Here is an 8,622-nt window from a genome sequence, read left to right on the forward strand (position 1 = left end):
GACCAATCTTTGGGTGGGCCACACACACCGCTCTCATTCTCTTGGCACAATCTGGTCAGCACTTATGTGATTGTAAAAAAAAAAAACAGTTCAAAACATTATACAAATATTTAAAAAGAGTATAAAAAATAAATAAAAGGATCTGCACTATGCTATCATAAAAGTGCCTAGTAATTGTAAAAAAGTTATAAAAAAGGAACAACCTAAACATAACACTGAATAATATAGCAGCAGAACACATGTGGGTATGATTATCAGTGCGAAAAATTATTTTCAGGCCATTATTTATGATTAACTCTATATTGAAAAGCTGTAAACAAGAAAACCAACCAAAATGCTGCATTTGCCACAATTTGTCATCTTTGGTAATGGATACATTTTACAGTTTTTCTCAGGCATGTCCAATAAAGGTGAAGACCAAGAAGAAATTGGTCGCCTTTCTTGCATGTTGCATTGGCTTCTTTGGTGCTTCGCAGCTAGGAATGAGACATGAAATAAACTTGGTGATGACAAAATAACATTTAGAAGGCAGTTGTTTTTGGTACATGCCATTATTAAAAGTTTTTTTGCAAGACTCGTAGATTTAACCACCCTGGTAACCAAGATCTGTATATATGTAACACTGACAAGACCACTGCTTTTTTTGCTGCAAAGCTGTGATAGATAATATTCACAGTGACAAAGAGCACAACAATATATTCCAGAGACTTTTAAAGCCAAGATTACACTGGGAATTGGATAAAACTTTGGCTTTCACCAATGTTTCAGATCATTGCACCACAAAATACATAAAGATGTAAATGAAAAAAATTACACTTGAGCTAAAGAACATCCTCGGCCCAGAATTATAGCAATCATATTTAGGTGAGCTTTGGTGACCACTGGCACACATCTGGTGAATGATGGTACTTTGGGCATTGCTGTCTGATTTTATGGTGGTGTTGTTTTTGTATTTCCTGGGTAGGCTGGGTTCTGGTCATCCCTATTCAAATTAATTTCTTTGTCCCCTGGGTAGGGTTGGTTCTGGCCAGCTCTATTCAAATCACTGTCTTTGTCTTCTGGGTGGGCTTGGCCCTGACCCCCTGTATTCCATAGGCTGTCTGTGTCTCCTGGTTTGACTTTGTCTCCTGCGTGGGTCTGGCTCTGACCCCCTGTATTTGAATGGCTGTCTTTGTCTCCTGGGTGGATCTGGCTCTGACCCCCTGTATTTGAATGGCTATCTTTGTCTCCTAGGTGCGTCTGGCTCTGTCCCCCTGTATTTGAATGGCTATCTTTGTCTCCTAGGTGCGTCTGGCTCTGTCCCCCTGTATTTGAATGGCTATCTTTGTCTCCTCGGTGGGTTTGGCTCTGCCCCCCTGTATTTGAATTGCTGTCTTTGTCTCCTCGGCGGGTCTGGCTATCTCCCCCTGTATTTGAGTGGCTGTCTTTGTCTCCTGTGTGGCTTGGTTTCCGACCAGGTTTTGATGTACTTCTTCTGGCTTCCATTAACATGGCAAGTAATAAGACAAGAAGAAGACAGGTCCAAAATGTTTTTGCCATCTAAAAGAAATATGTAAAACATTAGAGTATATTTTTGGCAATACATTGGATCTTTTAATGCAAGCCATATACTGCTCAACATTAAAAGGTTCTATACCCATGCTTTTAAATATATCTTTATTGACTGTCTTGCAACCATATGAAGTTACATCATGTTCAGAAATTATTTGGTAGCACTTTTACCTGATTCAAGGTTGTGAGTATTTGTGCTGCAGATTTAGGCGTCTTTATTAGGCATTCAGGCCAGAAGTATCTTGGAATAAATTGGTGAACCAAACACTCCACTTAGAAGGTAGGGACTATAAATATCTCTATGTATTTATATATCTAAGTGCTGTTTATTAATACCTTTTAGTGTAAACATATCTTGAGGTCTCCCGTGAAAACGTGAAGAAATTTGTTTCGGTCTGCCTCTTAACATCACATACAAGGGTTGAGGATATTATGATAATAGAAGATATCATGTGAAGAGATGAATTTATTTCAGAGAGCCCTAATATATAAAACTGTACTATTTTAAAAGAATAGATTTTATTATTTCAGTGGGGTCATGGGGTCTTTAACCGTTTTTTGGAAATTAGTACTGTATGTAATAATTCCCCGGAGTAAAAGGGCAGATATCTGAAGGTCGTCGTGTTATAGGTGGCTTCCAGATTCCAAGAAAAACCCCATGGACCCTGGCAACCATTAGGAGCACAAGTTGTGAGGAAATGTAGGGGCTGGGAATGGTTAGGAAAGAAGATGGATACAACATTGTTTCTCCTCTTTTTCTGGCCAGCCAGATCCCATGCTTAGAAAAAGGTCTGGTTTTCATGTTAGAGAGGACTCCATGCCATTTTTTTAATAAGTAAAGAAAAGAGACCTAAAACGTTAGGGTATGTTTAAATGAATTATTGTGTTTAACTTGTTACGATATTTCTTTTTAATACAATACGTTTTTTTCAATATTTGTGAAGAAATGTTTCCAATGAACAAAACTGTATTATTAATGGAAAAATTCAGATTCTAACAAGTAAAAAAGTATTTAATAGTACAGGAAAGGATTTTTTATTTAAGAGTGGATGTTGGGTGAATTTGCAGTATGAAAAGGTCAATCTGGTCAATCTGTGCTTAAAAATTGGTGAATTAGGGGTTGGAAGATGGAAAAAATGGGCAAATGTTGACAAAGTTGGCCAGCAACCAATTTTTTAAATATGTCCTCTTTACTTTATGTGGAGATCAAATTATTTATTATTTATTAATATGATTGCATTATTGAAACACCTTAACCATGTTTACATTTTCAGGTCCCAATATTTGTTTTTCTTTCTGAATACTGATTTTTTTATTGCTTTATTTTGTTGGCAATTAAACAGTTAAAGCAGAATTTACCACCAGAAATGATAAACTGCAACAGGGCAGGTCCTTTGTTTGTAGAAGGAACAGATGCTGTCCCTTCCAAAATGAAATACCCTTATTTTCTTGATTGCAAATTTTTAGATACACTCACCCGTCCCCATTTCCAATCAGGGTGCTACCATTTTCTTTCTTCTCCTCTTCCTGGTTTTGATCTTCATCCACTCTCGGCAGCCCTAGGGACTCCTGACCCCTAGCACTCCTCCTGACCCCTAGCACTCCTCCTGACATGGTCATGTAATCTTGCTGGATTGTGTGTCCCTTCTCCAATAAAGGATCTGCCTGATCACATTTTTTAAAGTGAAGGTTTAATTATGTTTTTTTTTTACTTGATGCACGACCTTGCTGGTAATGCTTGCCAATGCTTGTTGTTCAGATTTCTCCCACAATGAAAAGTATACTTTTTCTGTGTACCTAGACTGGATTATGTGGGGTCTTATTGTCAATGTAGAGCTCTTCCAACATTTTGTTTAACAGAATTCTCCTGCAAAAGACAAATCATTCCCCTTTCACCGTGTTCTTGGACTGGGTGAATGGGGCCTGGATGTCACTGTTGGACCCTGACAATGCTTCTTCAACAGAATTCAAGTGAAAAAAAAATTATATCTATTGCATTTAATATGAATATTGTTAGATATGGATCCTACAAGTACAAGCAAATGGAATAACAAGTCTTTTAACACTTAGAATTTAGTTTGTTGTCTGCATAACGTGGGGCCCTGACTTAAAGGAGTCTCTGCCAATGCTTTTTCTTCAAATTTCTCCTCTTGGAAACAGCTGAATTCTATTCTTTCTACAGCATGATGTGTTGCCTGTTGACACCTATTAGACAAGCAACCTGCAAAAATGCAGCCATTCTCTTGTGCTCATGTACTGGATCATGTGGACCCTTGTTTTCATTTTTTTATCTAGTGAATAATGAAGAACCCTAACCTAAAAGAGATCCTACACTTTTTTTTATAATTTTCTTTTTCTTAAAAAAAATAATTTCTGTTCTTAAAACTTTGCTTTATTCTAGATGATGGGTCTTGTTCTAAATATCAGGTCCTGCCAATGTATTTTGTATACAAAAAGTTCCTGCCAAAATATTGATCTCTTGTCTTCTTCAGTGCCTTTCTGCCAAAAATATGGTCCTGACAACACATTTTCCTCCAAAAATCTCCTTTACGCATACCAATTGTATAATGTAATGAAAATGTAAGGTCTTGTAGATATAGGAATATAGGGTCCTGACTATGCCTTCATTTCTTCAAAATTCTCTAAAAACTGCTTCTACTGGATGAAACCTAGCCTTGATTGAATTTGTGGCTTTGCAGACTCATACCTTCTAGCCTAGCTCGAATATAAGAAAAAAAATACCCCCGTTCCCTATAGTGCCCCAGCTGTTTGGTGTCATTTAGCTTCCAGTTTGTTTCAGCTTTGCAGTTCCCCTTCATTGCGTCTTAGGTTTCCAGTTTTGTACCCCAACATTTTCTGTGGCATCATGTAGTGTCCTACCCCACTTTGTAGCATTCTAATTCTGTCAAAAGCAGGAAACCACACCACTAACTACGATTGAGGGAATTGACTTGACTGCTGACATATTGTAGGGGAGCTAACCTGAGACCGATAGAAACTGGGTGCCATATGTGACTGCTACAGACATGCTTCATTGCCCCACACCAGGCATTTATCATTGACAATAATGGGTGTATATTCAATCACATGCAGTTACTACAAAACCAAGCAACTTCTAATGATGTGCAGATTACCAATGATAAGCAAATATTATCAACATGCAGATATCAGTGACATGCAGATAATACAAGGTAAGTATTACCAATGACATACAAGTAATACCAGCAACGGGCAGATATCACCAACAACGGGCAAATATCTAAAACATGTAGATATTAATACCAACATTCAGATATCAATGATAGGCATTGATATAAACAACAGACAGATTCTACTAATAGCCAGATACTCCAGTGATAGGTACATACAGATATCATAGGGACAGACTAATTCTAACGATCAGAACGCAGGGACAGCTGAATTCTACTGAAAAACACATAAGTTACAGGAAAATATGTGACAGCCTGAAGGTGGAAGGTAGGTAGGTGACAGGTAGACCAGTGACAGGCAGTATGTGGTAGGTAGATATGCAACAAAGTATGTGACATGCAGTAAGTGGCATATTATTGGTAGAGTATAAGGGAAAGTATAAAGTGCAGAAAGGGATAGACAGATAAAATGTAGGTGATGTGACCGGCGCATAGATGGCAGATAGAAATGTGAATGGTAGATAAGTGGTAGGCAGTGAAATGGGAGGCATATAAGTGACCGACAGTAGGGGCAGACGGCCTATTGTTGGGGGTAGTCAGGATAGCGGGCTCACAGGGAAGAAAGGGTCAGCCAAGAAGAGAAGGCAGTCAGGATGGAAAGTAGTGGCCATGATGGAAGAGCCAGGTAAAGCAGAACTATCATAACATTTTGAACAATATAAAAAAGGGTGTAAAGCCTAATGATATAATAATCAAGTGTATTTTTAAAAAATGTTTTTAATACATTTTTTTAAATTTTTTTCTTGCAGCTGTAAAGACTGAATTGGAAATCCAGAGACTACTGGGATACATATGTCACATATGTCACATATCCCAGGATCTCAAGCATTCGCAGAGGGGGCAGTTAGGATGGGGAGAGTGAGCTAGAATGGGGAAGTTTGACTGGACAAGGAAGGGTCAGTCTGGATGTAAGTTGTTTTTAGGTTCAAGAAATGTCACCTATGATGGTAGGGGTAATTAGAATATAAAGTACAGATAGAATTAAAGGAATAGGACACAGACATAGAGAGCCTGATTTATTAAAGTGATCCAAGGCTGGAGAAGTCACATTTTCACTAGTGAACCTAGGTGATCCAGCAAACCTGGAATGGATCTGATCCAGGATTGAAAACATTTGAAAACAAATAGCAAATGACTTAAAAAATCAATTCCAGCTTTGCTGTATCATCAAGGTTCACTGGTGAAAATGTATCTTCTCTAGTCTTGGAGAGCTTAAATCTTCTCTAAATCTGGCCAAGAGAGTCAACAAGAATGGTGTAGTCAGACACAATATACAGAATTTTTTTTTTTGCTTACTATTTGCAGAGCCGGTGCTCTGCCAGTGCTGCTTTCACTGCAGCATCCCAGAATCCCACTGTTCGCTCACTCCTGCACAATGAATGTGTAACTACATATAGGTAGGCACTGTGAAGTACAAAGAAGTTGGTGGAGAAAAGTTGAAGAGACCACTGTTTCTGCCTATACATGTTTTCTGCTGCCAGTCCTGTGTGACAGCAAACATATTTCCCACCCACCAAAAATGTCCTGCGAGTGTATGGAGGTAGAAAATACTGCTGCTGCATTTCTCCTTCTCTCTACCAATTTTACTGGTGCCCGCTTTAGCTAATATTACTCATCAATTTTTTATTCTGCCTTTGTATGATAAAAATAAAAGATAAAAGTCAGCCATGCATCATTTATACCTATTATGCATAACTTCATCACACATCCATCACAAAAACCTGCTGCCGTCCAGTTTTATATTTCTGTAATTTATCTATATAGCCACTTTCTTGGCTCTAGTAAATTTGGGTTTAGACTTGTTTGCAAAAACTGTCCTGCAACCGGCAAATTTTACACTGCTGTATTATCTTTAGTAAAACACCTTTCTGTACTCTCTCTAATATATTTCAGACAGTTATCAATCAATAAAATAGTTCAGCAGCTGGACAATTTTACACTGCTATATGTTTTGAAGTATCCTACATCTTGTAGTAAAACCCCAACCTGCCTTTTTTTGTTTCCTATAAATTTGGGCCTAGTCTTGCTATTTATTATGGTCCTGCAGCTGATAAATTTTACACTCCTGTGTCATTTGTGGACTACATTGTTTAGGTGTAAAAAACCTATCTGTACCCCTTTTTATCTAATAATTTCAGTAAATTTTTTCTCATTAAATCGGTCCTGCTGCTCGCCAATGTTACACTGTTGTATCATCTTTAGTCATTTCATTCATCAGGCCTGATATATCAAAGTTCTCTCAAGACTGGAGCAGATAGACTATCATGGATGAGCCTGGGTTATCCAGCAAACCTGGAATGGTTCTAGGATTTTAAACATTTGCCAAATATTAATAAATAATTTTAAGAAATCCATTCTAGATTTACAAGCTCACAAGTTTTTTTATCTCCAGTCCTGGAGAGCTTTAATAAATCAGGCCCTTTTTCAAACCTTACATGTAGCAGTGCCAGAGCCAGTGTTCTCACATGGATATGGTAGAGTGCTATGACAATCAGATTGGAGCTTAAACCAGTTGGAGCCTACAAATCCTTTTCTTTATGGTAAGTCCATCAAGTTCAACCAAAAGGGAAATAAACATATCCCAGATATAAAACCCTATAAGACATAATTGGTCCAGAGGAAGGCAAAAAAAAAAACCCTGGTACAATTTGCTTTAACATGGGAAAAAGATTCTTCCTGATTCCATGAGACAATCAGATAGATGTTCCCTGGATCAGCAGTCACTGGGCTTATTTTCTGTGCTCCTAGAAAAATATACAGCTTTTTCTTAAAGCAATCTATATTAGTTGCTGAAACTACTCCCTGAGGGAGCCGATTCCACATTTTCACAGACCTTACAGTGAACAATCCCTTCCTTATCTGGAGAATAAACTTTCTTTCCTCCAGATGCAAAGAGCGCCCCCTTGTGCTTTGTAATGATCTCAAAGTGAATAATGGAGAAGAGAGTTCTTTATATGGACCATTTATTTATTTATACAGGGTGATCATATCCCCCCTTATAAGTCTCTTCTCAAGGGAGAATAGATTCAGTTCAGCTAATCTCTCCTTATAGCGGAGCTCCTCAATTCCTTTTATTAATTTAATTGCCCTTCCCTGCACTCTCCCCAATCCCACAATGTCCTTTTTGTGAACTGGTGCCCAAAACTGGACCGCATATTCCAGATGTGGTCTGACCAATGCTTTGTACAGGGGCAGGATTATGTCTCCATCTCTGCAGTCTATTCCTCTTTTAATACAAGAAAGAACTTTACTAGCTTTAGATATTGCAGCTTGGCATTGCATGCTGTTATTCAGTCTATGATCTACCAGAACCCCCAGATCCTTTTCCATTTCTGACTCCCCCAAATGTATTCCCCCTAGATAATATGAAGCATGCATGTTGTTAGCACCCAAGCGCATAACTTTACATTTATCTATATTAAATGTCATTTGCCACTTGGCTGCCCAATCAAACAGTACATCCAGGTCTTGTAGAATATAAACATGCCGTATGGACTTAGTTCCATTACACAGTTTGGTGTCATCTGCAAACACAGAAATGGTACTTTTAATCCCAAACTCTATATCATTTATAAAGATGTTAAACAGTAAATGTCCCAACACTGAACCCTGGGGTACACAACTAATAACCTTAGTCCATTCAGAGTATGAATCATTAATTACAACTCTCTGGATGCGATCTTTAAGCCAGTTCTCTATACATTTACAGATTGACTTTTCTAAACCTATTGACCCTAACTTGCATATTAACCGTCTGTGGGGTACAGTGTCAAATGCTTTAGTGAGGTCCAAGTATACTATATCAACTGCTATTCCACTGTCTACCTGTTTGTTTACTTCTGTATAAAAAAGGAGTAAATTT

Source organism: Pyxicephalus adspersus, chromosome 2 (assembly GCF_032062135.1).
Source record: "Pyxicephalus adspersus chromosome 2, UCB_Pads_2.0, whole genome shotgun sequence".
Lineage (NCBI taxonomy): Eukaryota > Metazoa > Chordata > Amphibia > Anura > Pyxicephalidae > Pyxicephalus > Pyxicephalus adspersus.